At 39.9% G+C, this 12,221-nt stretch overlaps 1 non-coding gene across 1 annotated transcript; it reads left to right on the top strand.

Annotated features, from left to right (window-relative positions):
• The first annotated feature begins 490 nt into the window (after positions 1–490).
• On the top strand, positions 491–600 carry LOC121968954. The gene has a single exon (XR_006108459.1). It is a non-coding gene; the product is annotated as a small nucleolar RNA R71 (small nucleolar RNA).
• Positions 601–12,221: the final 11,621 nt, after the last annotated feature.

The following is a 12,221-nucleotide window of genomic DNA, read 5'->3' as shown; positions in this document are numbered from 1 at the left end:
AGTATGAAAAGTTTGGGTGGTTCCTCCATCCAGGGTTGTATGTGTTGGAGTACGGATTATTTTGCTTTTGATTGTAACTGACTATTGCATCGCATTGCTCAAGTTGATTTATATGTGCTTGTATTGACCCTAGGGGCAAGTATCTTGAGCATGATCCGTACTTCCACACGTTTCGCAAACACAAACTATTGCATTGGTCGTGTTGTTTCCCATGGTCTCAAACTTCTTGGTCAGAGCGTCCAGCTTTGCAGACATGAGTGTGACTGCATCTACGTCGAATTTTCCTGACGCCTTTATTGGATTTCCTGAGAAAGAACTACCAGATCTTTCAGTTGCCCACTGATGGTGGTTCTGTGCCACATTCTCTATTATCTCTTCAGCTTCATCAAGGCTCTTGTTTATTAGTGTTTCTCCTACTACAGAATCGAGGGATACCTTCGTATGATAGTTGATTCTATTATAGAATGTGTGTAGAACTAACCATTTCTTAAGGCCATGATGGGGGCACTGTCTCAGCGTACTTTTGAATCTATCCCAGGCTTCAAATAATGATTTGGAGTCTATCTGTTTGAAGCTTGCGATCAAATTCCTCATGTGAGTAGTTTTGCTTGGTGGGTAGAATTTGTCCAGGAATTTCTGCTCACACTGCTCCCAAGATGTAATGTTGTTTGCTGGAAGGGAATTTAGTTACTGCTTGGCTCTTTCTTTCAGGGAGAATCCAAAAAGCAATAACCTCACTGATTCTGGAGGGACTCCGTTCACTTTCATGGTACCACAAATCTCGTAGAAAAGCTCTAAGTGGTGGTTTGGATCATCGTGCGGTCCTCCTCCAAATTGATTCTGTTGAACCATGTGAATTACTGCAGGTTTGATTTCAAAATTATTATCTTTGATTGGCGGTCGAGTGATGCTAGACCGAACCCCCCTTGCATAAGGTGCTGCATAATCCTTCAACAATTTGTCAGCCATCTCTGAAGATTCTTGTGCGGCTTGAAATGCTTTTTGTAAGTTTCTTCTTCTCAAGAAGGTCCTATCGATCTCTGGATCGAACGGTAGAAGTTGTCCTGAAAGATTAGCTCTTCGCATGCAAAAACAAGATATGGAATATAGTAAAGAAGAGAGATGAAGTAATATTTTTTTTTAGCGTTTTAATGAAAAATGCAAAAAAAATAAAGAAAAGCAAGAATAAAATTATTTATCTCTAAAATGCAAAATATCAAAAAAAGGAAAGATAAAGGAAAAAGAAACTAAGTCTAGTCTAATCTAATATGACTTTTGCTAATGTTATAGACGCAGTCTCCGACAACGGCACTAAAAACTTGTTGCGATTCTGCAAGTGCACGGATTCGTCGTTAGTAATAAAGATTATCGATCCCACGAGGACTGGTTATAAGCACTAGCGATGGCTCACTTAAGATTAGCTAAACTACTGTTGGTTGTAAGTTATCTAAAGAAAAGAGATTTGGAAACGGAAACGAGAACTAGCAAAGAGGAAGTAATAGACTTGGTTTATGAAGAGTCCTAGGAGTTCAGTTTCATTGTGGTGGTATTGATGTATCACATTCTATTCTTTACTCATTGTCTATCAACATGCCTTCACCGGAAGCTGAAGTATCTATTCTTATGTACTAAATAAAGAAGATCCCTATGAAATCCTATTACGGTTAACCCCTGACACTAGGGCACCTCGGTAGATTACAAGAACACTACTTTAATTGGTGTCACTAAGGATAGAGATAAGGAGCTTAGTTTGGTCTCTTACTTCCTTATGGAGGAGTTGCCTCTCCTTTCAAGGAAGTACCCTAAATATTCCGTGAATGAGTTGCCCCTGTCACTAGAGCCCCTCAGGTGTACAATCTAAGATATTCTCTCTACGTGATAGACAATTCCTACACAATCAATTAACATGATATAAAAATCGAGTAGTCGAAACAAAGCAAACGAAATCATCTAATGAAATAGAGGCATAAGTATGAGTCTTACATCAAACCAATCCACAACTACTCCCTCATCCTAGAACAAGGAATTTACTCCATAGATGCCGGAGAAAACCCCGGAGACATAATGTTAAGCATACAATTCTCAAATAAGAAGAAATAAAGAGAAAAGATGCTTATCCAATGACGACGAGTGATCTTCGGATCCAATCCTTTGCTTTTGGGGTTGATGTGGTGATGAAGGATTGTTGGACAGAGGCCCTAGATGGCGTGGAACGACACAATCGATTCTCTCTCTAACGGCTCACTTCCCGGCTCTCCCCTCCCGAAGAAGAAGGGTTAAAACCCTTTTATAGGCTAGGGCACGGCTACGGCGGCACGACCATGTGAGAATGGCACGTCCTGTGCCCTTTCTTGTCTCTGGCCGCGCTGCACGACCGTGTGAATTGTTGGAACCCCAAGGTGTTTTGATGTGATCAAACAAGTTAAGTTAGGTCCTGAGTTGTCTAACCCTTGTGTCTAAGTGTGCAGGAGCTTAGGAACACAGGAAGTCGAGCGGAAGACGCGGCTAGCGAGAAGGATGGCACGGGAGAGAGCCGATGGGCTCGGTGCGTCAGAGGGACGAGGTGACCGCGGAAGAGTACACCGGTGGACAAGAAGAACGTGACCAGCGTTCGAGGGACGAGAAACCGGGAAGGAGCGCTGCTCGAGGAGAAGGCCAAAACTTGGGTTCGGGTGAGCCCTATTCCGGATGACCGAGATCACCCAAGCTAGCGGAGCTAGAGCGAAAGACTCAGACCGAGACGAGCTGAACCGGAGCAGAGGCCCTGGACCGAGAAAAGTCAACTCTATTGACTTTCTTGGTCTGGGCGTCCGGAACCATTCCGGGCGCCCGGACCATTCCGGGGCGCCCGAAACCACTCCGGGCGCCCGGACCCGGATTTTGACCAGGATCGCGTCAAACGTGATTTGATCGTTGGGGGATAAAATTTTATCCCCCCAGGGCGCCCGGAACCCCTTCGGGGAGCCCCGACCAGTGCTATAAATATAGCATTGATCTGCACAGTTAAATCAACTCACTTATAATAAGTTTTATCTGTGCTTTCATTTCTGTTCTTTTTATTTGTGCTGTCAACGCTGTAAAGAGGCTACTCCACCCGAAGGAGATCATTAGATAATGCGCTTACTTTCCTTGGATTAGCAATCCCTTGATTGCAAACCAAGTAAATCTATTATGTCTGATCTTCTCATTTAGTCTCTTCTTTTTATTATTACAAGTGCCTATTAATTAGTTGAATATCCGAGAAAGATTTTTTTGGTTTAATTTTTATAGGGCAATTCACCCCTCCCATCTTGCCGGCCACCAAAGGGACCAACATGAACTTCGGGCTCGACTCCTGGGGCACGACCGTGCAGGGTTGCTTGGCTTCGGTCATGGGGGGCACGGTCGTGCAAGTATGCACGACCATGCTCTGATCTGCCTCTGGTAGGCCGCACGACCGTGCAGGAGTTGCACGGTACGGTCGTGCACTGCTCCTCTTCTGTTTGACCACACGGTCGTGCGAGGTTGCACGACCGTGTTCTCTGGCTCATTCTGGTGTGTCGACAATCGTTGTTTTTGCTCCAAAAGTTATCCCTGTGAATACAAAACCAAACAAAGGGCAGATATCTGAACAAAAGAGTATATATGATGAGTACATGATAAAAGAGGCGATCATGCAAAGAATATATATGTATAAAGCAAGTCAATGTGCATTAAAATATGCATAAACGATCATAATATTTATGCACATCAACTACTCATATTCTATTATGTTGTGCTAACTCTGTTTTGCAGGGAAAAATCTATTTTTAGGTTGCCAAGGACTAACCTTTTTCTGCAGGGGAAAGCTGCTGAAGAAAAGGGGTCCGGGTGCCTAGAAGGAGTCCGGGCGCCCGGAGCTAGTCCGACGCTCGGACCAAGCTCACTCGGGTAGGCCGCAGGCGCCCAGGCGGTCCGGGCATTCGGAGTCGGTCCAGGCCCCCGAACCCGAAACTTCATTCACAAGCTGACATGAAGCGCATCGATTGGCCGAACCACGTGGTCCAGATGCCCAGAAGGGTTCTAGGCAACCAGAATGAACCTATATAAAGGCCTTCGACTCAGAGCTTCAAGACAACAACTGCGATAAGTTTTCTTCTTGCTCGGTGCTCTGAAAAGGCTCCCGTAATGATGCTGTTAGAATGCATACTAAAAGTCTAGTTTTTTGTATAAACATTTATTTTGAAATAAGAATCACATTGGTCAAATATTTACATTTATATACTAAATGTAGTTGTCCATTTAATTTATATTGTAGATAACATGGTGTGTGGTGTCACACAAAAGATCATGTTATCAGTTCCTTATAAATTATAAATAGTAGCTGACAACCAAGATGGAATGGGACAAACCATTGGAATGGTTGTAGTGTAATTTGATATTAGTTTATCTTGACTATAAAATTATACTAGTACACTATGAGTGTATTGAGCAGGACCATTTGAGGTTGTTCTTTTTATACTGACTGAAAAAAAGAACAAGATCTCTCTTATTATGGAAGTGCGTACTCTTAATCATGATATAATAACAAGCACATATATTTAATATTTATTTCTTTAATTTATCAAAAGGTGAGATTTAGTTAGTTAAATTAATAGGCCCGATAAGTTGAGAAATGATATTATTTATATGGTGTGTTGTTGATTATAGAATTAAACTATGTCCTAGTAATCTAGGTTGATGGTGTCCCCTTGAGGAGCTCATAAGGATTGTCATGTAAACCCTGCAGGTGAACATAGTCCGGCATGACAATGAAGTTGAGTGGTACTACTCTTGAAGCTAGATATTAATTAAGTGAGTTGTCAGTAACTCATTTAATTATTGGACATTCGATATCTTAAACACAGGGAGATTAGCGCACTCATGATAAGAAGGAGCCCATATTGTAATATGAGATTGGTGCGGTAGTGCAATAATAACTCTTTAGTGGTATAAGTTATTATTGATGAACTTGAGTTGGGTGTTCGGGACGAACACGGGAAACTCAAGCTCATCGGGAGACCAAAACCAATTCCTCCTCTCGGTCCCTGTTGTAGCCTCTTATTTATAAAGCTTTTTATCCACCAAAAGTCCAGCCTCTTACACAAGTTTAGGAGCCGGCCAAGCCAAGCTTGAAGTCCAAGCTTAGTGGCCGACCAAGCCAAGCTTGGAGCCCAAGACTAGGGCCGGCCAAGTCATGCTTGATGGCCAAGCATGGGGCCGACCATGATAAAAAGGAAAAGAAAGTTTTGTAAACAAAATTTTGTTAAATCTTTCCTTATTTGTAGTAATCTACAATGGTTAAAAGAGAGATTTTATTTTGTTAAAATATTTCTTTTTTTTTTGTAGTTATCTATAATGGTTAAAAGAAAGCTTTTAATTTTGTTAAAAACTTTTCTTTTATAACCATCCTCATGGTTTTATAAGAGAATTTTAAAATCTTTCCTTTTATAGATATCTACAAAGGATTAAAGAGAGATTTTAATTTTGTTAAAATCTTTTCTTATTTATAGTTATCTATAATGTTTAAAAGAGAGATTTTAATTTTTGATAAAACTTTTCTTTTTAACCATGATTTAAAAAGAGAAGTTTTAATTAATCTTTCCTTTTTGTAGTTGTCTACATGTTTTAAAAGAGATAGATTAATTTTAAACTTTCCTTTATTACCATGAATAATAGAAAATTTACAAAAGAGAGATTTTAATTGTTGTTAAAATTTCCTTTTTAAAGGGAGGCCACAAATAAGGAAGTTTTAATTATGTTTAAAACTTTCCTTTTTTGCCTTGATCAAGGATTATAAAAGAGAAGGAGAGGGTGCCTCATGAGAGAGACAATTCTATTCTCTCCTCTCTTTTCCTTAGTGTGACCGGCCCTTCCTCCCTCACTCTTCCTTAGGCCGGTGGCACACCATCCTTTCTTCTCTTCCTTTCTTCTTTCTAAGGTCGGCACTCATCTCTTCTTGGTGGCCGAAACTTGAAAGAATTGGAGAAAACTATATCTTGGTGGCCGGTTACTTGGAGAGGAAGAAGAAGAGAGAAAGTTTCCTATTTTGGCATCCCTTGATGGCTCGAGAGTTTTGGAGGAAAAGAAGTGATCCGGGTGGATTCCATCTTGGTATATCGTCACCCACACGACGTCCAAGAGGAGGAGAGGAATACAACAGAAGATCAAGAGGTCTATAATCTATAAAGAAAGGTATAACTAGTTATTTGTTTCCACATCATAACTAGTTCATGTTCTTTGTATAGATCTTGAAAAACCAAACACAAGAGGCTATCAATTTTATGCTATCATTTTTTGTTATCAATTTTGAGTTTCGATTTCATGTTTCGATATTATGTTTCTATTGAGGTCTCTGTAGTTAAACCTAGTTTACTGTAAGAAGTTAAATATCCGATTTCTTTGAAAGGCTTTGTCTAGGAATTGGTGGATGATCTCATACCCAAGAAAGCCTAGTGTCTCGCCATGTTTAACCTGGAAGCCGATCTTTGAAATTGATATATAATCAACTTCTGTAATATGGTTTAACTTAGGAAGATCACATCAGTTAAACTTGGAGTAAAAATGGTAAGTATCATTTACAATCCAAGTTTAACTTCTGAAGAGCAACTTTGATTAATAATGTTAAGCATCATTTGCAATCCAAGTTTAACTTCAGTAGAGCACATGAGTAGCTAGGTTAAGTTCTGTGCTTGTACAAAATTTTATACAGGGAAACTAGAATGGTATTCCGAGTAGCAACCAACAGCTGCTACACTCCACCGACAATCGACAACCAAGACTTTTCAATTCTATTATTGTTGTTGGTAACTTTTTCAGTTCTTGTACTTAACTCCTGTAATCTTTTATGAACTGTTAGTGGATTGCCCAACGAAAGCACTCGACGAGTGCGAGCCTTGGAGTAGGAGTCGTCGAAGGCTCCGAACTAAGTAAAACTCGGTTTGTTAGCATTGGTTCATTTTTCCTTCCGCTACATACTTCGATTAATTCGCTATCGATTTTCGCGATCGCTATTCAACACCCCCCCCCCCCCACACACACACGTTATTTTCAATCCTACAGATTTGGATTTCCATTTTGAATTTGGTCAGTTTAGAGTTCAGTGTTAACTTGCTCCTTAAGATCTTTGACTTCTTTAATGAGCAATTCAGTTTGTTTTTCATATTTAACTAATTTCCTATTTAAGCATGTGATAATTTTAAAAAAAATAGTTTATAAATTATATGTTACCTTAGGGGAACCTTCGAAAATGGATACATATTTGTGGCTTGATTCATTGTCGGATTCGGTTTCGTCTTCTTGACTTAACTCCAACTCAGACTCAGATTCATCAGTTTGCTTTCTTGCCATTAGCTCCAAGAAGTTCTTTTGTATTAGTTCATTCGTGTCTGATTCCTCTAATGACGACTCATCCTAAGTCACCTTTAGTGTCTTCCTTCTTGATTTGGGCTTTCCTTCTTTGATATTTGGGCAATTGGATTTCTAGTGCCCCTTTTTGTTGCATCTGTAATAGGTCACTTCGGATATTGATTTGGTTGGTGCAGATTGTATTACCTTTTCGTGATCGTCTTTTGAAAATCTTTTCTTTTTCTTAGTAAACATCTTTCGGACCATGTTTACTAATTGTTCTTCAGTTGAATTGGGGGCAGACTCATCTTCGGACTCATGCTTGAATCAGGCTTTTGATTTTGGCTCCTTACTTGGTCTTACAACAAGGGCAATACCTCTATTGGTTTGACTTGAGTTAGATTGCTCATGTAGTTCAAGTTCACAAAAGAGTTCATCTAATCATATTTTAGAAAGATCCATTGGGACTTTATAAGAATCTACCATAGATGTCCATAAAGAATTTCGAGGGAATGAGTTATTGTTATACCTGATTATGTCATGGTTCTTAAGTTCATTGTTGATGAGATGTAGTCCATTGAGAATGTTTTTGATCCTTGTGTGTAGTTGGTTTGCCGACTCTCCATTTAACATTTTAATATTTAGCAAAGAATTTAATAGAAGATCATGTTTTGTTACCTTTGTGTTGTTTGCCCCTTCAAGTTCGTCTAACTTATCCCACAATTCTTTTGCATTATTGAAAGGGCCAACTCGGTTGAGTTTCTCTTTCGTTAAGCCACATTATAAGATGTTGAGTGCCTTTGAGTCAATTTGTACTTTCATCTTTATTTCAGCTGTACATTTTTATGGGTCGGAAATTTCTCCAATTTTGTTAGTCGATGTTGTGTGACCACGGTGAATAGCAACCATTGGTCGATGTCCATCTTGAGGAAAACTTCCATTCTGCTTTTTCAGTATGGGAAATTGTTCCCATTAAACAATGGAGGGCGCACACTGGAATATCCCTTGGACTATGTCATTGTTCTTGAAAAAAAATTATAGAAAGTTTTTTGAAGATTTTGCATTGGGGTAAGTAGTGTGATAGAAAGTAAAATAAAATTAAAAGAAAAGTAATTCCTTGATTGGTGGTTACACCAAATTCAAGAGTTTTGCTCTAATACCAATTGTAGGACCATTGAGAATGAGAGAGAGGGGTGAATCTCGTCGCTTAAAAACTTTTCTTTTTAAAAATATTTCAAAAAACTTAAGTATGCAGCTAATCCTGTCTAAAACCCGCGAGGTGGTGTGCTGGCTCCAGCGAATGATGATCTCTGATGAAGATGACCTTCTGAAGATCCGGAAGAACCCCTCAATGATCCTGCGCACAGTGAGACGAGCCGACAAAGCGTTAGTAACCTAAGACCGGGGTGGGGATCCCTAGCTAGGCCTTCCGACTCTCAAGTCAGTTCCTCTTTCAAAGGTGGAAAAAAAGAAGAAGTGCAGTAACTGAAGTACTTAGAAATAGAGTTTGGATGCTATAATTTACTTACCTTGCCAACGGAGAGGATCTCCCTTTTTATACTACCTCGTATAACCTCCGTAGTCATGAGGTGGTCCCGAGTTTGTTAGAGTTTGTTAGAAGATGAAGTCATCTTCTAGGCTTCATATAATAATCCCTTAAGGAATCTTTTTTTGTACCCCAGATGTACCTCTTTTATCGTTTGTGACTCATATTCCTGATGAAGTATGCACACGGGCACGTCATCATAATTGAAGAAGCTTCTAGAGAATATTTCCCGCCAACTTTGCCAAGTTGTCATACTTGTGTGCTATCTTCTGTTAAACATGTCTCTACCGGTCATTCGAGTCGACCGTATATATATTAAGAATGCCTTCTGTTAAGCATGTTCCATCCAAGAATGTATTATAAACTTTATAAGGCTGAGTAACTTTACACTAGGTCGAGCTTCGTCTGGACGAGCGCATGTGATCACATTAGTGCTCGCTCGGCCTTCACTCGACCGGTAATATACTAAAAGTTTTACAAAGTTAAATACTTTTACGCTCGGTCAGGCTTTGCCTGACCGGGCGCCTATAAGCACATTAGTGCTCGCTCGACCTTCATTCGACCGGTAATATACTAAAAGCTTTACAAGGTTAAATACCTTTATGCTCGGTCAGGATTTGCCTGACCAAGCACCTGTAAGCACATTGGTGCCCGCTCGACCTTCACTCGGTCGGTAATATACTAAAATCTTTATAAGGTTAAATACCTTTATGCTCGGTCGGGCTTTACCTGACCGAACGCCTGTAAGCACATTGGTGCTCGCTCAGCCTTTACTCGGTAGGTAATATACTAAAAGCTTTATAAGGTTAAATACCTTTACGCTTGGTCGGGCTTTGCCTGACCGAGCGCCTGTAAGCACATTGGTGCTCGTTCGGTCTTCACTCGGCCGGTCATATACTAAAAGCTTTACAAGGTTAAATACCTTTACGCTTGGTCGGGCTTTGCCTAACCGAGCGCCTGTAAGCACATTGGTGATCGCTCGATCTTCACTCGACAGGTCATATACTAAAAGCTTTACAAGATTAAATACCTTTACACTTGGTCGGACTTTGCTTGACCGAGCGCCTGTAAGCACATTATTACTCGCTCGGTCTTCACTCGACCGGTAATATACTAAAAGTTTTACAAGGATAAATACCTTTATGCTCGGTCAGGATTTGCCTGATCGAGCGCCTGTAAGCACATTAGTGCTCGTTGGGCTTTCACTCGACCAGTAATATACTAAAAACTATATATAAGGCTAAATACCTTTACGCTCGGTTAGGCTTCGCCTGATCGAGCATGTGTAAAAAGCTTTTTATTTGGTCGTTCATCATCCTATTAATCATGCATTTGCCCAGCTATTAGTCCCACCTATCTTTCTCGACCATGACCTCTACTTCATTTGCCAGGCCGCTCTATCATAACACATATCACTAGCCTCCCCTTCAAGTCTAGTCGAAGGAGGTATGACCGACTGACTAGACATGAGTCTCAGTTTTGTTTGTTTATTCTACTCGTATAACTTATTATTCTATCCATAGGCTTCCTTGGCTACACCTGAACTTCCTCCTTTTTCACCACTTACAACTTCCACCAGCCCCTCCATCCTCTTCAAACAATATCATGGGTTACTATCCCAGCTTGGTCAGACTTCTATTCCCACCTCATATGGGCTATTTCAGCTGAAAGGCTTACTAATTGAGTCCTGGCTACAGTCACAGGCACATATGAAAAGAAATATCGTATCTGAACATGCCGATGATCATAGTCGTCAAGCTACTATGGTAAGTCTCTAACCAAACTTCCTTAGCTTGTAACTACAAAATGTAACCATGTTGTTATCCTATCTAGTTCTATGCCTCAAACCTACATTTGAGTCAACTAGCTACAGATTTAGAAAGGACTAATCAAACTTTAAAAGACAAAGTGGAGGAATTACAAGCTACTTCCAACCTCCCTTACAATAAACTCCTTTAACTACGAGATAAGGTAAATTCACAAACTGAACTCAATGCTGGCCTAGAGAAAGCCCTACAAGATTGTCGTCAACTACTACAATTTAGAGAAGAAGAAAAGAACATATTAGAACTACAGTTACAAGGGCTTAATTCTCAACTTAGTGTTGAAAAGACCTTAAAAAGATAAAGCTCTCTCAGACGTTGCTCATAAACCACTCTTTTAGACCAGCTACAATCATCATATAGCTCAAGGTCTCCTGAGCTAGCCCCAGAATTAGCTTCTAAAGATTTTGCCCTATTTCAGCAACAAGAGAGACTATGAGCTCAAGATTCGCAGATAAGCTCTCTTTTGAAAGAACTAGAGGATGCTAAAGAAGAGAGAGCTACCTTACAGGGACAAATGGATAGCCTGCAATCTAAATTCTAAATATATAAGGCAAGTGAGGAAGAGTGCTGTTAAAGTAGGCGCAGATCCTATTTAGATTCTCCTGAGTTTGGTAAAGAATATGTTCGGCGTATTGTAGGAACTCTCACCCATTATATTGAAGGGGTAGTCCAACAATTAAGAGAAGGGGGTTACCTATCTGAAGAACCTCCTACCTTATTTGTAGATCGCCGACGACTTAATCAGGAGCTTCTAAAAGACTTTCTAAATAGATTTGAATGAACTTGGAATATTATATTTATACTTTATTATCATTTCATCACTACTGTACACTACTTGTTATTTATCAAATGTTAATGAAAATTTGTAATTACCTATCTTTCCTTGTGTAGCTTCCTCTGTCTTCGGAATCACCCAAGTATTCATATAAATTAACTCCTTCAATATATTCACCACATATATCTTGTAGAAAAATCTCATAGAGAAATTATAATCAAAAGAAGTAGACCTCATAATTATCTCTTGAGTGATATATAATGCTGAATGAATTTTTCCTGATGATCTCAGGATTTTTATGATGGGTTGAATGCCTCAATTATAAAGAATCCTTGACCCATCTAATAAGTCGATCGGGCATATATTCCCGGACGAAATAACTCGTTGAGGGTTTAAAGTCTCCGGTTTCCCTTAAAAAAAGTCTGTCCAGACACTCCTTAAGGTCCCCGATCGACTGTATGAGGGTTTAAAGTCTTCGGTTCCTCTTACGAAAGTTTGTCTAGTCAATTCTTAAGGTCCCCGATCGATTATATGAGGATTTAAAGTCTCCGATTCCCCTCAAGGAAACCTATCCGGTCACTCCTTAAGGCCCCCGATCAACTATGATGGCTTAAAGTCTCTGGTTCCGCTTAAGGAAGTCTGTCCGGTCACTCCTTAAGGTCCCTGATCGACTATATGAGGGTTTAAAGTATCTGGTTCCCATCAAATAATCCTGTCCGATCACTCCTTA

This window comes from Zingiber officinale, chromosome 3B (genome assembly GCF_018446385.1).
Source record: "Zingiber officinale cultivar Zhangliang chromosome 3B, Zo_v1.1, whole genome shotgun sequence".
Taxonomy (NCBI): Eukaryota; Viridiplantae; Streptophyta; class Magnoliopsida; order Zingiberales; family Zingiberaceae; genus Zingiber; species Zingiber officinale.
This window is presented reverse-complemented; position numbering and strand designations above follow the sequence as displayed.